General features: G+C 35.6%; 1 pseudogene; it reads left to right on the top strand.

Annotated features, from left to right (window-relative positions):
* Nucleotides 1-25,149, top strand: part of LOC121491225 — a 52,107-nt pseudogene extending 26,958 nt beyond the window's left edge.
* The last annotated feature ends 1,876 nt before the right edge of the window (nucleotides 25,150-27,025 follow it).

Genomic DNA, 27,025 nt, shown 5'->3' with positions numbered 1-27,025 from the left:
GACATATGTTATCATTTCTCTTGGATACATAACTAGAGTAGAATTCCTGGGTCATATGATAAATTTATGTTTAATCTTTTAAGGAACTGCCAGACTGTTTTCCAAAATGACAACTGCACCATTTTACCTTTCTACCAGCAGTGATCAAGGATTCCAACTTTTCCACATCCTTGCCAACATTTGTTATCTGTCTTTGACTCTGGTAATCCTAGTGGCCGTGAAGTGGTATTTTATTGTGTGTGTGTGTTTTAAGATTTTATTTATTTGTGAGAGAGACAGAGGCAAAGACATGGGCAGAGGGAGAAGCAGGGTCTGGGGAGCCTGATGTGGAACTTGATCCCAGGACTCCAGGATCACCGTGAGCTGAAGGCAGACACTCAACCACTGAGCCACCCACGCATCCATCATTGTAGTTCTGATTTACGTTTCCCTAACGGCTAGTGAGTGGGGTATTTTTTCATGAACTTAATGCTCACTTGTAAATCTCTTTTTTAGAGAAATGTCTATTTAGATCCTTTACCGATTTTTTATTGGGTTTATATTTTTATCATTTAATTGCAAGAGTTCTTTATATATCTGCATATAGATATAACTGTATCATATAAGTGATTTGCAAATACTTTTCCCATTCTGTGGGTTATCTATGGCAGTACTTTTGACATCTAGGTTTCTTTGGTTCGTTTAAGGAGACTTCCAGGTTAGCAAAAGCCCACACAGTGGGAGAGTGAACAAGACAGTTCAGTGAGACATAGCTCCTCTGGTGAGCAAAGAGAAACAAATCTCCATGGTATGCCTGTCATCAAACTTTTATTTATCTAATTTTCAGCTTTCTCTTTATGATATAAATTATAACAACCAACACAGCAAATAATGGAGCTAAAGGTGAATACTTGGCTATCTCCTATGATAATACTTGCACAGTACAAGGTATGAGTTATTTGTTGGCTGACAGTTCTGTTCTTTAGTGCTTGTGGCTTTGCCTCCAAAACTATGGAACAGACTAACAGAAGTCACAAGATCTGCTAGCTAGCTCCACTATTTAGCCCTACAACTTCATCAAATAACCTATCCTCTCTGGATATAGTTTTTTCTCATCTGTAAAATGAGGGTATTGAAAGGAAAATTGTGCAAGTTGAATAGGAAGGATATTCTTTAAGTCTCTTTCCAGCTTTAGAATGTGATTATATGTTGCATTAATACCAGTGACTTTCTTTTACTTCACCCCCCACCCCTTTGTCCCTTCCCCCACCCCCTTCTTCTTTCTTCCTTCTCCACCCTTGTTGAAAAAATCTTAGGCCCCAGTATTCCTTTTTCCAAAAGGATTGGAGATGGATGGATTTGGCAAGTAAAAAACCAGGAACATGTAGATACTCAGTAAAGACATTATAGCCAATGCTATCTGTATGAGCTTGCATATATATTAGAAGAACATGACCTATGTATCACCAGTGAGGCAGAACTAAAGGATGAAATAACACACCTGCTGTGGGTGTGGCTAGAGGTAAAGGGACTGTGAGGAATGAGTCCTTGATTACATCCGTGGAAGTTTTCAGAGATTAGAGAAGAAGCACGCTCTCAGAGGTTAGTTGTGTCCAAAGGTGAAATCAAAACCTAGACTACAACTAATAAGAAAAATAGGACCATAAGAAAAGAAACTTCTGAGAAGGCCTAGAAAGTGTGGGGTAAGTATACTTTGTTTGGTTTAGTCTTTTTCTAGAATGATTCTTAGAAGTTTTCAGGGGACTAAAAGTTTATCATTGGTCCCGAAGCTCAATTGGGATATTTACTAGAAGTTCAGACACTATAGATAAGAGACGAGGAAGTTTAAGACACCTACCTGTAAGCCAAGCTAAATATGGAAGAAGAGTAGGCGGAAGGTCACTGAAATTCAGGTCCATTTGCCAACATTTGGGAACTTTGATTCCCACCAGCCAAGAAAAGTGCTTAAAGTTTTGTTTTCTTACTTGATTGGTCTACATGATATTATAAGCAGACATTATTATAAATAAAGTACATGTGAAAAGCAAAAAGTAGGGGCACCTGGCTGGCTCAGTCAGTAGAGCATCCAACTCTTGATCTTGGAGTCGTGAGTTCAAGCCCCACAGTGGGTGTAGAGATCATTTAAATAAACAAGACTTTAATAAATAGAAAAGAAAAAAGAATTCAGACTGGGAAAGAACTTGGAGATTTAATTCTAGCCCTTCTCTCCCTTATGAATATGGGTTCTTTGTCTCATTATAAAAATAACTCGCCATAATAATGTAGAAAATATGGAGGTTTTGTCTTTAATGTTTTCTTAGAGTTTTTTAAGAAAACCGTATTCCCTCAGGAGACTATTTGGTATAAACACAAAGCTTGAGCTACATAAGGAACTTTTATGCTCAATGCTTGACATTTAATCATTAAGATAGTTCATGATGATAGCATGTGAGCTGTTGATATCTCAGTTACCTTAGTTGTTGAACAAAAAACACACTTCCAAAATTAAGGGAGTTGGAATGTAGATCTAAAGATTGGCAGGTCCTCAGGTTTTGTTGTAGGCTCAAGTTTAAGGCACAGCCACAACTACATGAGTATTGGATCTGTCATGTCCGGCTTCTTAAGCAGTTTCATCAGCCTAGAATCACATGACAAGGCAGGATCACCAAATAGCAAAATCTTAGAATATGCCGAGGTCATTTTTACAGATGTGTTTCCTGAACTGGAAACGCATTTTCGTTAGACGAAAGCAGAATACCGGAGCAAATTTACTTCAGAGTAACCAAGTGGGCCTGCTGCCAGCAGAAAGGGCCAAAGAAACATTATGCAGATTTACTGAAGAACAGCTTCAGGGGATACGACACAGATATGGGATGCTGGGAAGCAACAGAAGTAAACTTGCAGCTATAACATGGGGAGGGGGGTGTATTTTGTCCCAGGGTGTTAGGTGACAAAGTGTTACTAGACCTAGGCCAGCCAAAAGCATTTTGTATAAGGGAATATTAACCCCTAGACTGGAGTTGGGCAAGAGTTTAATGGGTAGAGAGTACAGATGGTTTGCATATGGAGCTCATTGAACAGGTATGAACCAGCCCTTACCCTTGTGACTTAATTAGCATGCTTAAAAAAAAAAACTTAAATGTAATTAAGCACAAAGCAGGTTCACCTTTGACTGTGTAAAGGAATAGGTGAGTTCCATGCACAACCCTTCACCTTAAGAAAACACATTTCTTAAGAAGAAGAATGGGGGAATTTGGAGTAGCAGGAAGTTAACTCTTCAAATGAAGTTTACAAGAACAGCTGAAGTGGTAAGTAGGGTGCATTCAGTAACTATTTGATGAACCTTAAATAATCCCAACTCACTGCTGGGTATTGCTATCAATTCTCCATGTTCATGAGCACCAAACGAATCTTAATTTATTTTAAAATACAAAGCTAGAAATAAAAAATCATGATCAGTCATGTGATGGAATGTTTACCTATTCTTATGCCTGGGATAATGTGTTTTGTAGCAAGACCAAAAAAGTCTGATTCATTAGATAATGCTAAATGAACACTATTTCTTTCTAGGTGGATTGGATTGATTCTTCTGGGTTGTTTTTTTTTTTCAATGGAACGTTTCTTAACATTATTTTAATCTGTTAAAAATAGAGTACGTAGTTCAGTGTTTTAGTTATACCTCTGACATTTCTAGAGCATTTATATAGTTACAGTCAGCCTTTTATGAAATAGAATACTGCCTTTTCAGGTACCTTATTCCATAACTTGAAATCAAGCCTGTGTTAAAAACTGTTCTGTGCTTCCCTCTTACTTCCGTTTCTTCCCTTTTGGGTTACGGGCTTCCTTAGGGAGGACGTAAGGGAGAAGGGAGTTCTCCCTTGAGCCAATAGAATTTAGAATTATATAGTGTTTACCTATTTTGCGTAACACAGGCCCACCCACACACATTATGAGGTGCTTAAGTGAAAGAACACAGAGCAGACAGCTATCAGTGTGTGATTGCAAGTGTAATTGGGAGATGCTTTAATACTGTCTGGATTTTATCTGCTGGTGAGAAGATTGTTTATCTAGCTTATGCTGATAGCAATGGAATAAAGAGGTAGGTATTCTGTAGCTTACTTTTAAGTGTCACATTGTCAGTGGTTCAGGTTGTAAGTGGAACGATTTGAATCATCATCAGATTGCTTGTGTTTAATTTTTTCACGTTCAGCTTTAGAAGTTGTTATGTATGAAATTACATTTCCATCTGTCTTAGGGAAAGGGTTGAATAAATCTCTAGCTTCAAGGTTTTTGTGGTTTTAAGGAGGCTTTACACTGTTAATCTCACCTCCATCACTCTTAAAGAAAAATATCTACAGGTGTTTATTGCCTGTTGATTGTTGGCCAACAGAAACATGAGAATTCTTCATATGTAATATTTTTCTAATCCAAGCTAAAATATGTAGTGTTTTTCTTTTACATCCTTTAGAACTTAATGTTGTCCTTTGTTTTCTTTTGAATTATTAAATTTGTGAATGGTGTTGCTTTCTGAAGAAAATTGTTTGGAAGCCAAAATGATAGTGCTGTCATTGTACTTTGGTTAGCCATTGACAGCTTATTCAGAATCTTAGTTTTTGACCATAAATCTCTTCTTGAGGTCCTCTTAGAGATCTAGGCCTTTGAGATAACTATAATTTACTATGTAGACATTTTCACAAGGTAGGGAAAAATTACCAAGTTTTTTTTTAATTCTGAGTCTTGCTTTATACGGATTTTAAGTAATGTTCCTACCCTGAATGTTCTGTTCTTCTTCCTCTGATAGGATGGGAAGAGGTTTAATAATTTTTTTATCTGATGTTTGATGAGAGGAGACTTTTTCTACTATAAAATGAACAATCATAAGTTCCCAGTTTTCTTTTCTAAAATATATATGATAATATAAAATTATTATTTACTTTTCTTTTTATAGGAAATTTATTAAAAACGGAATGTTTGCTAGAATACTAACATGTTGCCCAATAATGTGTGTCAAATTTTCTGATCTGTTTGTGAAGGGGAAGTACTTGCTCATTTTGTACTCACATGTATAAAATGGAAGAAACAAGAGAAAAGTTGCTAATTAGGAGGATAAATTGATCATAGTAATTTTGCATAATTGGGATATTTGTAATGTGATAATATAGCAATAATTAGATAGAGGAAATTTGTAAGAATACCTGAGCTATATATATGTATCATTTTCCTAATGAAAAGGGTTAAGTAGGAATATCACACTGAGTGATTTAAAATATTCACTCTGCTAAAAAATAGATGTTCTTAGCCTCCCACACACAACGTCTCTAAATTACTGCTATAAAAATTTATGGGGAAAACATTATGATTTGGTCAAAGAAAGATCAGCTGTTACTTTTGAGGACTTTTCATGAACCAAAGAGAAAACTAAAATCCTCATAAGATGAAAGTTTTGTTAGTGAGATTAATAATAATTGTCACCTTTTAATAATGGCCTCTTTCTATAAGTAGCTGACCTCACTGTTAGAAACAGTATTGGAGATTCATTTGTAATTTGAATTTTCAACTACATTTTCCTTTTTCCATTCCTTTTTAATAGAATTTATAATGGAATTATGAAACTATAAAAGACTTAAAGTTAACTTCCCTATAAGAGCAGGGACTACATATACTACATCTGACTTGACTTAGGTATACTGTTTTTCCCCTATTGAAAATCAAACATTTATACAACATTCAACCTTGAAACTAATTGCAATAGTTTTTGAGGCCTTGATTGTATTTCAGGGCATGTTACATATAACAAGTAGTAGAAAACTTTGACATCATGAAAGTTCTAGTTATCTACAAAGAATAGATCATAAACATTTGTTTAGATACTAAGAAATAAAGATGAGTCTCTGAGAGAATAAATCTAAAGTGATGGAACAGTATTAAGTATTAGACCTGCTTTATGCCTAACTAAATACATACTGGGTATTTAGCAAGTGCCTTTTTAAAAAAAATTTTACATTACATTAGGTCCTTGAAAATCCCTGATATAAAACCTCACAGTTTGAGTAATTTTAAGAGACCCCAAAGTCTTTTACTTACGTACATAGTGAACCAAGCAGATGGCCCAACATCCAAATCTTAAAGCAGCTTTGTTCTCATTCAGCCCTGGTGACAAATTCTATGAAGTGTGGAAAATATTGTCACCATTTTATAGGTAGTAGAGAAAATCATGTGCTACAGGCTAAGTTTTACAGATTTGAGAATTCATGAAGAGCCTTAAATGTAGCCCTCATGACTATCAAGGGCCAGAATTCTCCGGCTTCGTCCTAGGTGGCCACAGCTTAGACTTTCATAATGTCTCATCTACTCTGAAGAAAACACTATCATAATGAAATAATTTAGTGAATAATTCAGGAAAGTCCTTGACTTTTGAGCTTTTCAAGATTTTGTTTGAATGAAATATAGCGGAATTACAGTTTGATGCTGGCTTTTTCCTAACTCTTCTTCCTCCTAGCTCTCCTTCTATTCCTTTTCATAAACTATTTAAGATGAGGTTTCATGTGTGTAGGTGGACAGAACTCAAATTCAAACACTGTAGAGATTTCAATTTCATGTAAATGTACATATATTAACTGAATTCACATGTATTAACTGACTTAATCTTCAGAACAACCAAATGAGGTAGACACTATTATAACCCTGACTTTATAAAGAAAAATAAATATAAATACATTAATTCAGAAGCTATGGTATTATTGCTTATACAGGGTGTTTTCTAATAAAGCAACTTAATGATATTAATAGTAAAATTGTCCTTCTCTGTCATAACTTGTTTTTCTTTTAAAGAAAAATCCGTGAAACAGTTCTCCAAAATTCTGATCGGTGTGGGGAATGAATCACTTTGGTTCTGGTATCAGTTTGTTGAGTGGCCACGCTTGTAGTAACAACCTTCATGACCATGGGGGCTATGTGGATGGGCAGTTTCCCATCAAAGAAAGGACAGGAGGCCTGGGAGGCATGTTGACTTGGTAGGACCAGCACAACATAGAAATATTGTACCTTTAGGTTGTGGGAAGGCTGAAAGGAGGCCAACTTTAAATCTTGCCGCTGAACAGACTCAGCCACAGCCACCCAGATGCCCCTGTTGCCTTTTTAAAAATTCATATAGCTTGGTCACTGTTTCAATAAAAATAAGGACTAGAGAAATATTCTCTTTCTGGGAGTAATTTAACTGTTGTAAATAATTATTACATAATACTCTTTTTTTGGAAGGGCCCATAACCTACATAAGATTAATATGGTTTACTCCTGGAATATAAAAACATGACCATAGACTCAGAGTTCCATGTTTTAATCTCATAGTATACATTTAAAGTGGTTGGAAAAGAAACCATTTTATTCATTTTTTCTGTGTTTAAATTTTATCCGAGGGACTTCTAAATTCAGCCTTAAAAAATTCATTGAATTACTGAGAAAATTTAAATGGCTAGTCAGTATTAGTTTATGCCCATTAGGAAAATATAGCATGTAACATGTAGCATGTAAACTCTCTTTAATATTTTATAGTAGGAATAGTTGGGGAAATTTTTTTGTTTGTTGTTTAATTTGGTTTACCACCTTAGTTCTCTCCTCTGTACTCCCCCCTTACAATGTCCTTTTAAACTCAGCTATTTCAGCAGTTCCAGCGAGCTAGCTAGTTTGAGTTGTAATTTAGCTTTCTTATCTATAAAGTAAGAGTTGTAATAGTTCCTACCCCATAAGGTGGTTCTGAGGATTAAATCAGTTAATACATGTAAAGTGCTTAGAACAGTGCTTGGCACAGAGACAGAACCCAGTATGTGTTAGCCACTATGAAAAAAAAAGGTAGCATAAGCATGAGTTGACTGCCAGTGTTGGGTGCTGACTTTAGAAAATGATAGAATTTTCCATGAATATACTTTTATCCAGTGTTTTTGTTCCAAATGGCTGTCAAATCCCACTGAATTTGCTGCTTTCTGCAGACTTTTGTTTGGGATTTTAGTGGTTAAACCTAAGGGGATTTCTGGTCTTGTTTTCTGAGAAGCATACTCTCATTTTAGGAACTTTGGTAATCTGAAAGGGTTGCACACAGGCCAAGTATGGGCCAAGACAATAAAAATGTTTGAAGGCTTATTTGTTTTGTGTCTTTTAAAATACATTTCTAGGTGTAGGGAATTAAGTGATCATTTGAAGTCAGCCAATCAGGAATACTGCCCTACAGTTTTTTTCTTGGTTATTACTTTTTAGGGAGTGCATGAAAGCTTCTGTCCATAAGCTGTCTTCACTCACTTCTAATATGTGTTTTTCTTTCCAACGGTATCAGGAATTTGCCTTAGTGTAATACCCTGCTTTTCACCTTGGGCTCCTTTCTCCCATTCTATTTTTTAAACAACCATGCAAAGTCCACTTCATTTACTGAAGTTTTTATTGTTGGTTGCTACCAGGAAACAGGATTGACAAATATAGTGAAGAGTGAGGAAGTGACAGTTTCAAACAGTCTCCAAAAACACTAGTCATAGTTGCATAGTTTTTACTAGTCTATACTGGAGTGTAACTTGTTCAGTTTATTTTACCCAGATATACTTTCTAGTTTCCTTCCTAAATGGGCCCATAGTAGGGCCGCTTATTCTTATTTAGGAAATAGCTCCACCCTGTCTTGTGTGGGATTTTATTGATGGTATCAGAAAACCCAGACTGCTTAACTTCTAGGAGCCATAGTGTCTCCATTTATAAAAGTGAGGATAAATATACTTGATATAGTTCTGATAGAAATTAAATGAGTTAATATATGTTGAATTAATATATGGGTTTCAGTTCTGGCTTTGCCAGATATTACCTGTTTGGCCTTGAACCCAGTCAGTGGCCTTTCTGACTAACACACTCAGTTCTCTTATCTGGAAAATGGAGTTAATAAGACTTTCCTATCTAATTCACAGGGCTATTGTGAGGGTCAAATAAAATAATCTTATGTGAAAGCTCTTTGCTAATTAACATTCTGTGCAAGATAGACTTTAATCCAAGGTTGATTCAAGTTGACACCCTTTTTGATTTAAAAAGATTCCCCTATGCTTTCCAAAGCTTACTTTTAATTTCTCTAGATTTGAGTCCCCTAGGTCAAGAAGATATTTGCTTATCTGGCCTTCACAGATTAGCCCTTCTCTAAAGTCAGACTACCCAGTAGAGGCCTATAAGATTATTTCTGTGGCCACCCCAGCTCCAGTTGAAGAAAAGGGTTCTTTCAACCACTTAAGAGACATTGCTACAATATTAAAATATTTTAAGTGCACAGAAATATTAATCATCACTATCAAGGTAAGATGATAGTTCTTCAGTTTTCATTTCCAACCACCTTTACCAATTCTAACAAAATACTGAAACTACTGCTACCTTCTAAGCTACTGCCTTTACTAACAACATAAGGCTTAGTAATAACCGTTTAAGACAGTAATATGGTGACATAAGAAAGCAAACATTTATTAAATATCTTACTATGTGCCAAGCACTATGCCAAAAATAGAGGAAATTCCCCTCCTAAAAACAAACTGTCATCCTCAATTTGAGGTTAGAAGAGTGGTTCTCTATAGGGTGAAGGGTGGGAAGGTGACATTTTTTATCATGACAACTAAGGATGCTCCTGGCATCTAAGGGGTGTAAAGGCCAGGAGTGATACTGAACCTCCTGCAGTGAACAGGCCAGCCACCCCACAATGTCAAAATGTCAGTAGTGCCAAAGCTGAGAAGCCCTAGTTTAGAGAAACAAATACTGCCCACGTGAAAGATTTTAACTGTTTTCCAATCAGGATGTAAATACGGTGTCCCTTAAGTGGTAGAGTATCAGCATGTCATTTGGCTGTCCTCTGGGGAAGACCAAATGTTCACACAGAGGGTGCCTGTACGTTGGGAAGGGGAGCAGGGATGTCACTTCCTCCATTCCTGTATAAAAAAGCTTAAAGTGACTGAAGGGCAGTAGTAACCTCATATTCCTGTTGACTCCATTGTTTCTTCTATCCTTTCTTTCCTTTTATGGAAGAATGCTATTTATTAATCCTGCTGATTATGAAAGAAGGAAGAAGGTGATTAGATTTTCCCTCTTATCAAAAAGTTGCTATAAATTCACCTCCCTTCAATCATCAGCTTAATTGGTTTTATAAAATGGCTCCACCACAAATATACCAACACAGTTCTGTTTGAGTCATCCTTTTGAAATCAACCAAAGGGGAACTCTAGTGTAGATGGGAATCTGTTTCATCAGAGATAATATATGCAATCCACACCATTTTTCACCATAAAGAAGCATTTCATGTTTTAAAACATTTTCCTTTTTTTTTTTATTCTCAGCATCCCTTTATGCCTACTCTCTTCCCCACCAAAATAGAAGTGTTCAAAAGGTTAGGTAAATATCTACGTAAGATTGGTTTTGTTCTTTGTTTAGTATTTGTTTTGCTTCTTTTTATTTTTCAGGGCAGGAATTTTGAACTTGTATTTAGTAGGTGGTACCCAAAAGGCTGTTTGCAATATCATAAAATGTGTTATGTTGAGGGAGCAATTTGAACAAAGATTGATTTCCCAGTTTTCCTTTAAGTGAAACTGACAATTATATGTTGTAGACTGTCATTCCTTTGGGAAGAGTTGATATGAAAACAATTATACTTCACTGGCCTTTAAACAACAAATGATTAGAATGTTTTATCAAATTAATGAGACTCCTTCAAAGAAACATATATATTATGGCTCGATTTTTATGTTTTCCCAGCCTACACAGAAAATAACACTGTTCTAGAATGTGTTTCTTTAAAACAGTTTGTTTAACTTGGGAAGGTCCCTGTCGATGAGAACATGTTTACTTTCTAAGGATCAAGCAGTTTTAAAATAATAGGTATTATAGAAAACAACCTTATTATCTTAGCAAGATTTTTTGTCATTTTTTTCCAGTCTCAGAATTAATGGTGCTATTTAATGTTCTTTTTTTTAGATCATCACATTGGTATAGAACCGAATACATGCAGTTAGACCAACTAACTTAATTGAACATCACCTGGTGTAGCCGTAATTGAGGCATTAGAGTATACTTTATATAGATACCCATTTCACATTCTCAAGTGAAATTAGGAATGACTTTAGGAATTAATTTTGAAGAATTCTATATTCAGATTTTAAATCTAGATAATATACACAGAGTACAAGAACACTGTCTAGCAACTTGGCATTGTTAGATCCTAAACCATTGTGAAAATCATGGCTTTTCAGAACATGTAAAGATTCTAACAACTTCTTTGCAACAGTCACCTATCAACATATATTAGAATTGCACTGAAATGTTCCAGGAGAAGTAGCTGTCATAGCATATGTTATTCATACTTTAAGAATGCCAGTTGTATTATCATTGGTTATATGCCATTTTGAATTTAAGGAAACTGTTTATCTTGGGTCATTTAGGTATATAAACAGTACTAATAAAGTATTTTATTATAGGTTTCAGATTATTAGATACAGAAATAGGAGCCAAGTTTGAGTGTGTTCCTGTGATTGAAACTTTGATATCACTGACAAAATATCCCCAAATCAGGCCTTCTGAGGGATATAAGCAGAGTAAGAATAAGTATAATTGGAAGTCTGTTGTTTTTCTTGGCTAATTTGGTCAAGGGCTCTAGGAAGTATAGAATGGTGGATAAATGTTACCCCTACTCTAGTTACTTTTCAAAGCTAAAAATTGTTTCTTTTGCTGTAGAGGCAATGGGACTAAATCTATAGTCCTATATGTATATTACTTATAAATTCTTATGTTAGAACCAGATGGTCTCATATTTCTTACAGCTCCAAAATTCTCTTTATTCTACTTTAGTCCCACCATTTTTAGAGATGAGGGAACATTGCTTTGTTCAAAGATAGCTAGAACTAGAACATAGGCTAATATTTGCTATCCATGCTATACACTAGTGTCAGCCAAATACGGGCATTCGCATATATCACTTTCAGATTTTGGCCATGTCTGTGTACTTACACTATTTAATACTACTTAAATTGACTTACCTCTTTAAATAAGTGTTTTTAAAAGGAATATTTTACTACTATAGATGGAAAATTATCACTTCCTAATAATAGAAAGTAGCTCTAAATAGGAGTCCAAATCAAAAGAAAGCCATGTTATTAAAATTTAATTTAAACTTTAAATTTAATTCTTGTTACTAAATTTTTAATTTTTGCTGTTCCTGGTCAGAAATGTATCAAAGCAATGTTTTCTGTTTGATCGCAGTACCTTAATTGTCTAATAAGAAAAGTACAGTTAAAGCTTCTAATTAAGCTTTGCTTAGCTTTTTGTAATGGGTTGCTTCTTTGGAAGGAAAATAAAGGGTATGAATTCTTGTTCGTATATTAAAGTCTGATTTAATATAGATCAGAAGGTCTTATTATTTGGAACCAAAATTGTTCTTTGGTTAATTTGAATTAATTTGTCTTAAAACTCTTAAATTTTTACATTGAAGGTTTTAGTTAGCTTCATATTACTTCTTTTTCTACATGGAGGATATGATCAGTATATTTTACTGAAATAAAACATTTCCCTGGGGAGAAATTCATCTGGGGAAGTGAGGATTTTATAGAGTATTTGAATGGAGGAAGTACGGTTTTTTAAAAAAGGTATTTATTTAAAATAATTAAATTTTTAAAAATTTAAAAACTAGTGTTTGAATTGCTGGTCTAAATGTGTGTGGCAGGTACAGGGATAGAAGAGGGTCAAAATGGCTAAGCCTTCTCCTTTTACTTGTTCTTACTTATTGGGCTACAAATACCTGTGTTGCCTTCTCTCCAAAAGTGCTGCTATAGAGGCTACATTTCGCTCTACTGGTATAGAAAAAGACAAATAGGCATTTTTCATTCATGAGATTCCTATAAAACCTGTTGGTGGAAGTATAAAATCAGGAAGACTGTCATGAGTTAGCTCGTAAGAGTTTTGTTGTGAAAAACCTTTGTAACAGGTCTAACAGGAAGACCATGCAGATAATAGATATAGGAAATAACTGGTCCCATTAAACTGCTGATGAAATAGACATGATAATATTATGGGGATTGTTTATTGTAGTATTTTTTTCTGGCTTATCAGAAGCATTAGTCTTGTTTTTCATATATGTGTTGAATTTATATTTCTTTTTTTCGGGGGTAGGGAGCCCGGGCAGGTGGGCAGGGCCCCGGGGCCCAGAAGGACCAAGGCTCTCACAGCCCCAAGTGCCCCCCACCCCCCAGCACCTAGCGTCCCCCCTTTGCCCCCCCAGCACCGAGCGCCCCCCACCCTCTGCCCCCCACTGAATTTATATTTATTAATTAAGCTTTGTTAATTTGAGATCATTGTAGATTCATATGTGGTGATAAATAATACAGAGAGATTCTGTGTACCCTTTATGCAGTTTCCCCCCATGGTAATATCTTGCAAAACTATAATAAAATATCACAGCCAGAATATTGACTTTAGTAAAAATACAGAACATTTCCATCACCACGGGGGGTCCTTTCAGTTTTCCTTTTGTAGCCATACCCAATTTTCTATTTCTCCCACCCCTTCCTTAACTCCTAACAAGCATTTATCTGTTACCCATTTCTATAATTCTATCATTTCAAGAATGTTACATAAATAAAATCATTTATGTAAAAACCTGTTGAGGTTGGCATTTTTTAAGATTTTATTTATTTATTCATGAGAGAGAGAGAGAGAGAGAGGCAGAGACATAGGCAGAGAGAGAAGCAGGCTCCTTGCTGGGAGCCGGATGTGGGACTCAGTCCAGGGACTCCACGATCACGCCCTGGGCCAAAAGCAGGTGCTCAATTGCTGAGCCCCTCAGGCATCCCGAGGGTTGGCTTTTTTTTTTTTTTTTTTTTAGTTAGCATCATTCTCTAGAAATTTATCCATATTATTTCATATACCAGTAGTTCCTTTTTATTGCTGAGTACTGTTCCACAACACAGATGTACTACGGTTTAATCATTCACTCAGTAAAGAACATCTGGATTGTTTCCAGTTTGAGCTATTATGAATAAGGCTGCTATAAACATTCATGTACAGGTTTTGTAACATAAGTCTTCATTTCTCTAGGATAAATGCCCAGGTGTGCTGTATATAATTTTCTTAAATATTCCTTTTTTTTAAATTAATTTTTATTGGTGTTCAATTTATCAACATACAGAAAAACACCCAGTGCTCATCCCGTCAAGTATCCACCTCAATGCCCGTCACCCATTCCCCTCCAACACCCGCCCTCCTCCCCTTCCACCACCCCTAGTTCGTTTCCCCGAGTTAGGAGTCTTTATGTTCTGTCTCCCTTCCTGATATTTCCCAACATTTCTTTTCCCTTCCTTTATATTCCCTTTCACTATTATTAAATATTCCTTTACATACATTTGAAACCACATCAGACAGTGTTGATAATTTTTGCTTTGACTTTCAGACATAATGTAGAAATTCAAGAAAAGGAAAGCTTATTGTATTTACCTGTATTTTACTTACCGTGTTCTTTCTTCTTTTCTAATGTACCAGGTTTCTTTTCTTTTATCGTTTTTCTTCTTAATGAATTTCCTCTGGCCATTCTATTAGAGTAGATCTGCTGGTGACAAATTCTCTTTAATTTCCCCTCACCTGAGATTGTCTTGATTTGTCCTCTGTTTTTGCTAGGTATAGAATTCTGAGTTGACAGTTCTTTTCTTTAGGCACTTGAAAAAAATATGCTACCTTCTTCTTCTATGATGTATTTTGGCATGGATTTCTTCAGGTTTATGTTCTGTGTGGTTTATTTAGCTTCTTGAATCTGTGGTTGTGTGGTTTCTCTTTCCAAATTGGTGTTTTTAGCCATTATTTCTTTGAGTACATTTTCAGCTGCAGTCTCTTTCCTGTCTCCTTGGGTTCCAGTGATACAAATGTTAGATCTTTTGCTGAGGTCCCACAGGTCCATGAGATCTACCTTTTCTTCACTTTCTTTTCTTTTCTTTCTTTCTTTCTTTTTTTTTTTTTTTAAAGTCTGTTTTCCCTCTATTGTTCAGATTAGGAAATTTCTCTCTTCCAGTTCACTGATTCTTTATGTCCCTTTTATTCTGCTAGTAAACCCATCCTTAAATTTTTTTTTCATCCTTAAATTTTTTTCTATCAAGACTTTTTTTGTTTGTCCCAAATATGTTTGCAATTGCTTATTAAAACATTCTGCATTTTTATCATGATAAGTTTAAAATCCTTGTCAGGTAATTCTGATACCTCTGTCACCTCAATTTTGGTATTTATTCATTATATTTTTCTATTTTCTTAAATCTTCTAGTTCTTCTTCTTTTTTTTTTTTTCTTAATCTTCTAGTTCTTAATACAATAAATGGTCTTCTGTGAAAACCTGGATATTTAAAAAAAAAAGAAAAAGAAAATCTGGACATTTTGGCGTTATGTTCTAATACTCTGGATGTTATATAAACCGACTATTTCCTCTCTCTTTTTCTGGGGAGTAGTGGCTGCTTCCTTATTATTGCCAGATAGATAGAGAAGTCCAGATTCCCTACTCAGCCTTCACTGAGTCTCAAGGGAAGGGAATCCTTGTTACGGCCAAATGAGGGTGAAAGTTCAGGCTCCTCTGATACTGCTAGAGTAGAGGTGAGGGCATGTTACTAGCCAACATGGTGAAAGTCTTGGCCTTCTACTTGGCTGCCCTGACAATACCTTGGTTGGGAGGCAGGGGGTTAGGCTTCTTCATTATGGCCTCATGAAGTGCATGTTTAAGGCTCCCTACTTGGCTTTTGCTTGTGTGGGCAGTGGTAGGGCCAGTGTTTTCTGTGGTGTTTGGCTGCAGTAGAGTGGTTATTGTTAAAGTCCTCTGTCTTGCTAAGGCTGCCCCTTTCTCATTCCTTTAACTAGAGAGAACAAAACTTTTGGGGTGGCTTTTTTTTTTATGTCTCTGCCAGTTGACATTTCCAGGCTGCTGGGTTAATCAGCTCTAAATCTGGGATTTATTAAGCATAAAGAAAATCCAGAGAACTCAGGACTGTGTCATTCCTTGTACCCCAATGTCCATATCTAGTCTAACTTATCTCTACTTTTCATACTCTTCTTGTGTTTTATTATAATGTCCAGAGTCTATAGTTGTAGTTAGTGGAAATAATAGGGAAAAAATACTCCTACACCATCTTCCTACAAGTAGAAGTTACCAAATTTGTAGGTAAGTTACCATCTTACCTACAAGTAGAAGTTACCAGCATTTTTAAACTATTTAAATAGTTGGACCAAATATATAACCACTATTGGGGAAAATGTCACATGCTTTGTATATTATATGATAACTTTGCATAATACTGTGTTTACAAGACTGCTAGAAAATAACATCTTTATTTAAACTGAAATTCATTGTTTACATTATTAATGAAAACTTTTTTTCCTTTAGGAGATAATGCAAAAGGTGTCCTAGGCTCCTGACCAGTGAACAAAGAATTGAGAAAGACAGCCAAGCTCATGTTTTCTCCTGATCAAGAAAATCATCCATCCAAAGCACCAGTAAAGTATGGTGAACTCATTGTCTTAGGGTAAGTTTTCCCCATCTGATGACACACAAATTGAATGATGTATAGTAACTTTGACATCTACATTAAAACTACTTTTTAGATTGTGTATCCTACCTATTTCCAAAAATGATTAAAGCTACAGGATAGTATTACTTCTAAGTAATGTTGATAATATTAAATCAAGAAACTCTTTTAATCTTCATTTTTATGCCATCTCTTATAAGTGCTCTCATATGCATAAACTTTGCCTCCTCACCTTTACCCACAGAAAGGACAACGCTTATTAAAGATGAAAAACGTTAAGTCTAAATGTCTAAAGTCATATAATTGTTCTATTTTCTTCCCTATCCCATCTTATAGAAAAGTTTGCCTCAGCTGACTTTACCAAAATCTCTTCCCCATTTAGGTCATTCATGTAGGTCAGTATTTATTTGTCTCTGTCCTTCTGAGGTAGTTGTTGCTTTGTGCTTATGGTCCTATTCTTCTGATAGAGTTGTAAAGGCTAACAATATGATGACCCTGAAGCCCAGGATCTCACTACTTGTTTGCTTCTGAAGCACTCTTATCCATACAAATTACAGATACACAATTTAAAGTATGAGGAACAGATGATTCCATATTTCAGTTTATTCAGTCTAAACTTAACAGTAGCTGTCAAAACAGAAACATAATACTAGTCTATTAGCTAGAGATCTCAGAAACTAGAAATTGCAAATTTTACTTTACCCCTGCTGTTTCTTTTCTTCTGTCTAGAAAACAGCTCTATGCATTACAACATGTTTTAGAATTCAGATCGGCACATGTTGTTGTTTAAACTGAGAAAGTGTCCATTTTTCAGAGGAGCGAGTAAGAAGATAATATGGTGTTAATGAGCTTGACTGGAAGTCAGGAATGCTAGATTCCAGTGCTATTCCAACATTGCTAGTTATATGACCTTGGTCAAGTCACTTAAACATTCTGGGTCTCGGTTTCCTCTTCTGTAAAATGACAGACAAGATCATTTAAGGCCCTTTGAGACCTAAAAATCTTTTTTCTCAAAAACAGCTTAAAAGATTAGAAACTTATATAGTAACTACAGTGTTACACTTTGAAATTACGTATATCTTAATGTATTAATGACTAACAGCTTTTAACTACCAAAAATTATTCAAAGTTAAGTTCTTCTACCAGGAAATCTGAGTCATTTGAAGCCTAGAATTTAAAATTTAGTATATAGTTTAAACTGCCTTTCTTCTCCCAGCAGTGTCTTAGTTAGTCCTTAGCAATAGTGGTTGTCTCTGTAGCTGGCACTTGGTGTCTTAAAATACAAATAATAATTCTTTCCAGCCCTCTAGGAGAAATAAAGCTGGATAAGGTGGTCAGTTTGGTCTTGTCACTACTTTAGAATAGAGTTTTAAGCTATAGAAACACAATGTTTGCGAATAGAATACAACCCCACAGGAGAAACAAGTCATGTAACTAGGCAGATAGAGCAGTCAGGAACCCACAGTGGGGCTGGTGGCAACACACAGCCTAGAATTTAGTAATGTATTAACTAAGGGGCAGTATTCTGAACTCTTACCAAGGCTAGCAAGATTAGCAAGAGCTTTCTCCAACAGAAAGCAGTGTGTTTTATTTTTTATAGTCAGTATAATTTCTGTATATATAGCAGTGTGAGTAAAGTCCCTTCTCTTCCTTGTCAGCTACTTTGTAGGCCATTTTACAATCACATTCTCCTGCAACCTCAGAACTGTCTGTGGTCCCTGCCTCCTTTACCCTCAGATGAGAGACCAGGAAACCAAAGATTTCTTCAGGGGGCAGGGGACAGTGAATGAGGAGAGATTATTATTAAGCTACTGCCCATGTCAAAATGAAGCAGTAAAGAATTTTAAAAAGCATGACAAACACCTGGATTCATTTCTGCTTTTTCTATTGTCACTTATGTGACCCTTCAGAAAATGACTTAATTTCTCTAAGCCTCTAAGAAATTTTATTCCTCTGAGAAATAACTTAAATTCCTAACCTGTAAAGTTGAGTGACACCCATCCCAAGAGTTTTCATGAGAATGGATTAAATGAGATGCTACATGGTAGAGAATACAGTAATGCCTAATACATAGTAAACACCCAAATATTTTGTTTTGAACTTCTTTCCTATTCAGTCCTCACTTGCTTGCATATTTTCAGGACATGTATATGTTATCATGGAGAAATGGTTATAAGATCCAAACAACAAAAATATGTTCAATCACTGCTTAGCAGGCATCTCAGTTGGATAGATCTTGCCAAATTAATGTGAATCTGTATGTGTACATGCAAGTACTGAGACTTATCAGACTTATCAAACAAGTCTAAAAATTCCTTATTTCAAAAGTTGAGCTATTTAAAGTAATTAGGTTACAATTAAAGGAGATTGTTTTAGACAATTCATACTATACTTTTAAAGGTTGTATTAGCACATGAATGAGTCACAAGGAATCAGATATGCCATTAATCAGCTCTTGATTATATTAAATAAAAGAAGGAAGAAGAGTACAGATAATTTAAGGCTATTTATAATCCAAAAAATATTTCTTTGTGACTTGGAATATAAGCAGAATTTCATTTTGTTTCATACTCAGACAGCTGGTCTGGGGATCAGCAATTACTGAAGGGAGATACTTTGAGATACGTATATAGTGTGCTAACAAATGATTAATTGGGGATTGATCTTTATTATAAGGCAAAACATAATTTTTAGAATTGTGTGGTACTTACAAGAGATCACCCAAACTTTTTTCCCCCATCAGGTATAATGGATCTCTCCCAAACGGCGATAGAGGAAGAAGGAAAAGTAGGTTTGCTTTGTTTAAAAGACCTAAGGCAAATGGGGTGAAGCCCAGCACTGTACATATTGCTTGTACTCCTCAGGCTGCAAAGGTAAAAAACAAACACAAATTAAACTAAATAATTTAACTTGGAAAAATTGAAAGACTCGTACATGTTCTCTAGCATTCCCTTCACATTCTGTACCAGAAGTTTCCTTTTGTTTTGATGGGAGCAGACATTTTGGAGACAATATTTGAAGGGCTGCCATATATGGAAGGGCATCATATTTTTATTTTTATATATATTTTTAATGACAAGCCAGTATCAGTGGGTGGAAATTAGAAGGAAACATTCCCTTTTCATATTAAAAAAAAAAGTTGGGTTGGAACCAGGACTTTACCTAATATTTAGAATTGTATGGCTGTCTACCCTGAGAAGTAAGGAGTTTCCACTGTTACTAGAGGAGCCTTGTCTGGGCTGAGCAAGGAATGTAGTATATATAATAAGTGTACTCAGGTACGAGAAGCATTGTTTGGATGAGGTGATTTTTTTAAACTAAGGATTTAATTGTGTGGTTCTTACAAGAGACCTTTATCAAAGATTCTGTGTATGCTCTTATTTTTTTGTTTGCTTGTCTTATAAGCAAACCCTATAAAACCCTTACAGCTTTTAGCTTAGTGCCTTGAACAAAACGGACATCAGTAACTATTAAATTGAATCAAAACTACAGAAGCAAATACCCAACTAGATCTACAGTATAATTTCTCAGTCTCCCAGTATACCTAATGCTCTTAGCTCCTTTTTCTTTCCCTACCAGAATCTCCAGAACCTGAGCCATCATTTCAGGACCCTCAGGCTTTCCCTGGAGTGATAGACAATTAGGGGGAATTTCAAATCTTTATATTTCTCTGAATTCCTCTGCTTCCAATTGTATAACACAGACTGTATTTGATACTGTGTTGAGTGAATAAAAATTACAAAGAGTGGCTCAGCTTCTGGAAGTAATTGTATCTTTAGCTAAGCAGCCCCAGGATGTGCATTAATATACCATCTGAGGTATATCTTTGTAAGTTAAACAAGAGACAGAGAAATTGGCATATGGTGACTAGTTTTAGCTTCAGTCCCTGAAGTTAATTGAATTTGTTTTGTATACAGTATGGTGACTAGAACAGTCCTCATGTCTTGATGAGGCCTCCTCTATTACTATTTGAGACCCAATGAATGTAGAAAAGGGACAGTTTCTTTTGTTTCTTTTTGCTCCTTTGCAAAGAAGGGTTGTGCTAACCAGGTAGTGAAAGGGAGTGAAAGCTAACTGATCCAACCTGAGGAGCTTTATGCCAGAATTGCCTCTGTAGCAGTTCTCTTGCATTTTGGGTATGCCAGTTCTTTTTGCAGGATATTGTCTCATATATGGCAGGACATTTAATATTCTTGTCCCCAACCACTAATGCCATTCAAGCCTTCAAATCATAGTCAGAAAATGCACCTACCTATTTCCAAGTGCCCCTTACACAGTTAATACTACCTCTGTTTGAGAACCACTAACAGAAAGAAAATATTTACAACCCCTACTTCTAAAATATCCTATTCTGGCAGTCATCTGGGATAAGATTAAACCCTGCCTTTCAGTCCAGTCAAAACTTAATTAGACATCTTATTCTTAATCTCCGAGTAGGTTTAATAGCTTAAAAAAAAAAAAAAAAGCCAGAGATTACAATCTCAAAGTACACAGAAACCTGTGTTTTTAAAATCTCTTTAGCCATTAAGAATTCACTTCCAATATTCAGGCAGTTATTTGTTTGAAAACTCATTGCTTTTTGCTGAGTTAAAGTAATTATAGGTTTTAAAATCCACAAAACAATTATATAATGTTTATTTTAAAAACGTTAAGGTGCATGTAAATGATCTGCCCTGCATTAATGAGGTTGGATACCCCTATGAAGAGAGGGAAGTGAAAGAAACATGTAAGCAGCCTTGGTATTGTCTGTTGAATTTAATTTCTTTTAAGAAACCAGAAGCAAAAATGGCATTATTATGCTTTGATAAAGTTGGGTAGTTGGTACCCAGGTGTTTTGTTTTTTCTCTTTAAATATTTGAAATTTTCACAGCCTTAATTAATTTCAAAGCTGTTATTGTAAGGCTTTATCTATTATAGATTAACTACAAATTGAAACTAAGTAAGGTTTCATAATGCCAATGTTCTAATTAAGAAACATTTTTTGAATTTTAGCTTCTTTGCTGTGTATAATCATTCTTTTGTGTCTTTATATCTGTTTTCCCTTTATACAACCTGTTTCCACTTCCTTTGTGCAGGTTTTCCCCCTTTCTGATATTATCTTCAACTCATATACATAGAAAACGCCTGAAAACAAAACCAAAAAGTTCTTTTTAGCAATGTTTTTAGTTTGGAATAAGTCAGAAGTATAGTCGTAAGCATTCTGTCCATTTCCTTTGGTAATGTTTAATCATTCTATGAATTTTTCCGTATCTAGCCTAGCATATTGCAAATATTTGTCACCTTATAGAGTCAAAGAATGTTAAGAAAACCAGTTAACTCTGCTTTTTGGTAACTTATTTATAACTCTTTGAGTTACTTTAAAACCAAGATTCTTATCTTGCAGAATTCTATATTTTCTCCTTTTCAGAGCATGGTTAAGTACTATTTTCAGTTTCTACATGGGGTTTGATTTTGATTACTTTATGATTTAAAATATTTATAAGGGAGACCCAGATTTTACAGTGTTTTTATACAGTGAAATTTTATGTTCTTACTCTACAACATTTTCAAAGTATTCTTGTACATCCCACTCAAGTAACTACTCACAGTTGAGGTTACAAAGAATTATTGATTTCTACCTTAAATTTCAGGAGAAAATATGTCAAACACGATAGATTACTTTTCTCTTTTGAATTTGATTTGATTGGCCTACCAGCTAATGTTGCTATTAATCTTCTCTTCCTTAGGCAATAAGCAACAAGGACCAGCACAGCATATCATATACCTTATCTCGGGCACAGACAGTGGTGGTTGAATATACTCATGACAGCAACACTGATATGTTTCAGGTATTATAACATCTGGATTTTTTTTCTTAAAAAAAAAAACAAAAAAGTCGAAAACCTATTGTCAGTGACTTTTGCTGTGGTCAGATTCATGATTATCATATTTTAATCATGTATTTCACTAAAATATATATTTCTAAATCTCATATATAGAAGTCAGCATAGCATGATTAAAAAATGGGCCCTGGTAAACATTACTTAGCCACTCTATGCCTCAGTTTCCTCCTGTGAAGTTCAGGTAATAGAGCTTCTTCCCTCATATGACATTTAGGAGGCTTAGATGTGTTAGTACATGTAAAGTGCTCAAAGCTGGGCCAACTATTAATAATAGTAGTTATAATAATAGTTTAGTTAGCTATTATCCCAAAAAAGGAAGCAAGAAATATCCTGTACATATTTACAACTGGTTTTTGCCACTATTTTCCACCTTCTTCTCTAGGTAGCAAAATGTATAGGCAGTTTCTAATTGTCTATATTATGTTTGTGATCAAACCTGTTTTTCAACTCATATTTGCTCCAAGTTACTAATGCATAAAACTTTTTTTTCCCTCTCATTTTTGTACCAATCAAGTACTGATGTTTTTATATACTTGATAGAACAATCAAACCCAAAGATGTAAACAAAATCCATGATGTCTTCTCCCTTATTTGGTTTTGTAAAGTCCTGGACTGTTTGAAAACAAATAGAGCATAAAGAACCTGATAATGTTACTCTTTACAATTACTGTCCCAGTGACTTTTTTCAATTTTTCTTTATTTTGCAAGATTGAACAGGAAAAGTCCTGGAGATGTCTTTAATTATAATCAATAGCAAAATATTTTATTGAAGTCACTTGTTCTCCTCTAGCCCTTCCAGGAGAATACTGAACTTTTTAGTGTAGTGTCTCTATAGTAGTTAATATCAGAATATGGATATATATTTATGTCTTTCTTGCTTTTGCCAAAAGAATTTTAAAATAAATAACACCTTTAATGAAGATGAAGGTTGGGATCTTAATGAGAACCTAACAAAAGCTTTAGGATGATTTTCTACATTTTAGTTCACTGACAACTGGTTAAAATAAATATGCTTAATTAGTTTTTTAAAAAATCAAGATGCTACTTAGATGTTTGATTCCAGACTAGAACTTTAGTTTCAGAAAATATCTTGAATTCATTTATTTACCCCTTATTTTTTGTCAGTAAAGTTACTGAAATCTTGTGAATTAAAGGTTATGAAATTAGTAGGACAGAATTGAAATTAAAACAGGCATTCTTGATATTGAACTCGAGTTGGAAGAGGCGAGTCCGGTCTCAAAATGGAGGTAACACCGCCGCCCGGTCACCCCCAACCCGACTCCGGCTGCCGCCGGGGGGAGGAGGGCCATGATCCAAAGGAACCCGAGCAGTTGAGAAAACTGTTTTTTGGTGGTTTGAGCTTTGAAACTATGGATGATAGTTTAAGAGAACATTTTGAAAAATGGGGCACACTTACAGATTGTGTGGTAATGAGAGACCCCCAAACAAGACGTTCCAGGGGTTTTGGTTTTGTGACTTACTCTTGTGTTGAAGAGGTGGATGCAGCAATGTGTACCCGACCACACAAGGTTGATGGGCGTGTAGTGGAACCAAAGAGAGCTGTTTCTGGAGAGGATTCTGTAAAGCCTGGTCCCCATCTAACAGTGAAGGAAATTTTTGGTGGTGGTATTAAAGAAGATACAGAATAATATAATTTGAGAGAGACTACTTTGAAAAGTATGGCAAAATTGAAACCATAGAAGTTATGGAAGACCGACAGAGTGGAAAAAAGAGGATTTGCTTTTGTAACTTTTGATGATCATGATACAGTTGATAAAACTGTTGTTCAGAAATACCACACTGTTAATGGGCATAATTGTGAAGTGAAAAAGGCCCTTTCTAAACAAGAGATGCAACCTGCTGAATCGCAAAGAGGTAGTGGAGGTGGATCTGGCAACTTGATGGGTCGTAGAGGAAACTTTGGAGGTGGTGGTAATTTTGGCTGTGGTAGAAACTTTGGTGGAAGAGGAGGCTATGGTGGTGGAGGTGGTGGCAGCAGAGGTAGTTATGGAGGAGGTGAGGTGATGGTGGCAACTACGGTGGTGGTTCTGGTTATAGTAGTAGAGGAGGCTATGGTGGTAGTGGACCAGGATATGGAAACCAAGGAGGCGGATATGGTGGTGGTGGTGGTGATGGTGGAGGATACGATGGTTACAATGAAGGAGAAAATTTTGGAGGTAACTATGGTGGTGGTGGGAACTATAATGATTTTGGAAATTATAGCAGACAACAGCAATCAAATTATGGACCCATGAAAGGGGGCAGTTTTGGTGGAAGAAGCTCGGGCAGTCCCTATGGTGGTGGTTATGGATCTGGTGGTAGAAGTGGTGGATATGGTAGCAGAAGGTTCTAAAAAAATTTCAGAAGAAAAGGGCTACAGTTCTTAGCAGGAGAGAGAGCGAGGAGTTGTCAGGAAAGCTGCAGGTTACTTTGAGACAGTCGTCCCAAATGCATTAGAGGAACTGTAAAAATCTGCCACAGGAGGAACAATGATCCATAGTCAGAAAAGTTACTGCAGCTTAAACAGGAAACCCTTCTTGTTCAGGACTGTCATAGCCACAGTTTGCAAAAAGTGCAGCTATTGATTAATGCAATGTAGTGTCAAGTAGATGTACATTCCTGAGGTCTTTTAGCTGTTGTAGCTTTGTCTTTTTCTTTTTCTTTTCATTACATCAGGTATATTGCCCTGTAAATTGTGCTAGTGGTACCAGGAATAAAAAATTAAGGCATTTTTAACTTTTCAAAAAAAAAAAAAACAAAAACAAAAACAGGCATTCTTGGGGATCCCTGGGTGGCTCAGCGATTTAGCGTCTGCCTTCAGCCCAGGGCATTATCCTGGAGTCCCAGGATCAAGTACTGCATCGGGTTCCCTGCATGGAGCCTGCTTCTCCCTCTGCCTTGTCTCTGCCTCTCTCTCTCTCTCTCTCTGTCTCTCATGAATAAATAAATAAATAAATAAAATCTTAAAAAAAAAAAAAAAACAGGCATTCTGAATTATAGAACAGTGTCCTTACTATCTTATGAAGGTTCCTTAGATAAGTTGCAGCATTTTCAGTTTTTTCCTTTTCATAAAGGAGAGTTTTTCCTAAATTGTAGTCATGATACTCCTTCTACAAAGCATTACACTGATGGAAAATCCAAACATTTCTACATCAAAAAATTGGAGATATATCGGAAACTACCCTGATAAATTAGCCAGTCTTTGAGGAACTGATTTTATAATCATTCTGGGATTGCCTGCCTGCCTTCCAAACTGAACAAGAACATTTATTGTTCAATTCATTAGCTATTTAAACTCCAACTCTCTGCATTTGGTTGACACTATGAAGTAAATAAAGGAGACATTATAATTTGGTTATATTCATAGGTGTTACACTGGCAATCTAAATGTGAAGTACAAGTTTCTGATTGGGTTGAAGAGGATGAGGGAAGATGTCACAGTAGTGACTTTTTATCCAGACTTTTTTTTTTTTTTTTTTTTTTTGGTCATCCAAGTGAGTATGATTTTGTCAGTCTAGCCAGTAGAGAGGCATTCTGACAAAAGAGATCACAAAGTACACAGTGGTGTAGTAGAAGATTTACGGGCTGCTTGGGGCTAGAATATACTTTTCATATGAATGGCAATGATAGGAAACTAAGCTGGATCGGTAGGAAGCAAATTGTGAAGTCAATTTCTAATTATTATAGAAATAAGAAACTGAGAAGTTTGGATAGTCTGTGAGGAAGGAACCATTAGGGTTTTTAATGAGAGTGGGAGGGAATGACATGAGCTCTATATTTTTAAAGCTAATTGTAGCAGTTAGAGGAAGAATTGTTAAAATTTATCTTAACACAGTTATATTTTGGCACCTTGATCATGATCACATAGGCTTTTTCTCTTCATGGATACTTAAGGTTTCTTCCTTCTTACCTATCTTAACCAATATTGCTTTGATATCTTAAATCTCTAAGACTCAGCTCAAGTATCAGCTCTTCTGGAACAATCTCTCCTCCCAATTAAGTGCCACTTCTGAATATCTTGATTCTAAATATCAGTCCTCAATCCATTCCTGGGCCTGCAGTTTTTGGATCTAAAAGAACCTTTTATTTTTAGAAATATTTTTAGTTTCAAAAGTTTCTGAGACCATTTTCTTTAGATGTTATCTTAAAAAGCAGAAAAAGGGACATCCAGTCTTAAGTTTGTTAACTAACCAGTTTTCTTCTAAAACCATCCAAATAAGAAAGACATGCTTGATGATAGGACAAAAATGCTAAAAGGATTTTCTCCAAAAGTGTGTGGTAATGAGGAATTCTTAAGACTCAGCTATGCAAAGAATGTCTTTGAAGTGTCATCATCTTTGTAGAGGGTCAGTGTTTTTTTCTAAATATCTACTTCAGTTTTATATTACTTTATAACAAATATATGAATGAACTCAGTTTTAAATGTTTACTTTAAAACCCTGTGACACTCTCCTCTATTCCAGATTTCCTTTTTTCTTTCATTTTTAAATGTTTACTTTAAAACCCTGAGACAGAGCAGCCCAGGTGGTTCAGCGGTATAGTGGCGCCTTCAGCCCAGGGTGTGATCCTGGAGACACAGGATCCAGTCCCACATCAGGCTCCCTGCATGGAGCCTGCTTCT

The sequence above is a fragment of the Vulpes lagopus genome, chromosome 5 (assembly GCF_018345385.1).
Source record: "Vulpes lagopus strain Blue_001 chromosome 5, ASM1834538v1, whole genome shotgun sequence".
In the NCBI taxonomy this organism is placed as follows: domain Eukaryota; kingdom Metazoa; phylum Chordata; class Mammalia; order Carnivora; family Canidae; genus Vulpes; species Vulpes lagopus.
The sequence above is the reverse complement of the archived record's forward strand: the minus strand, read 5'-3'. Positions and strand labels throughout refer to the sequence as shown.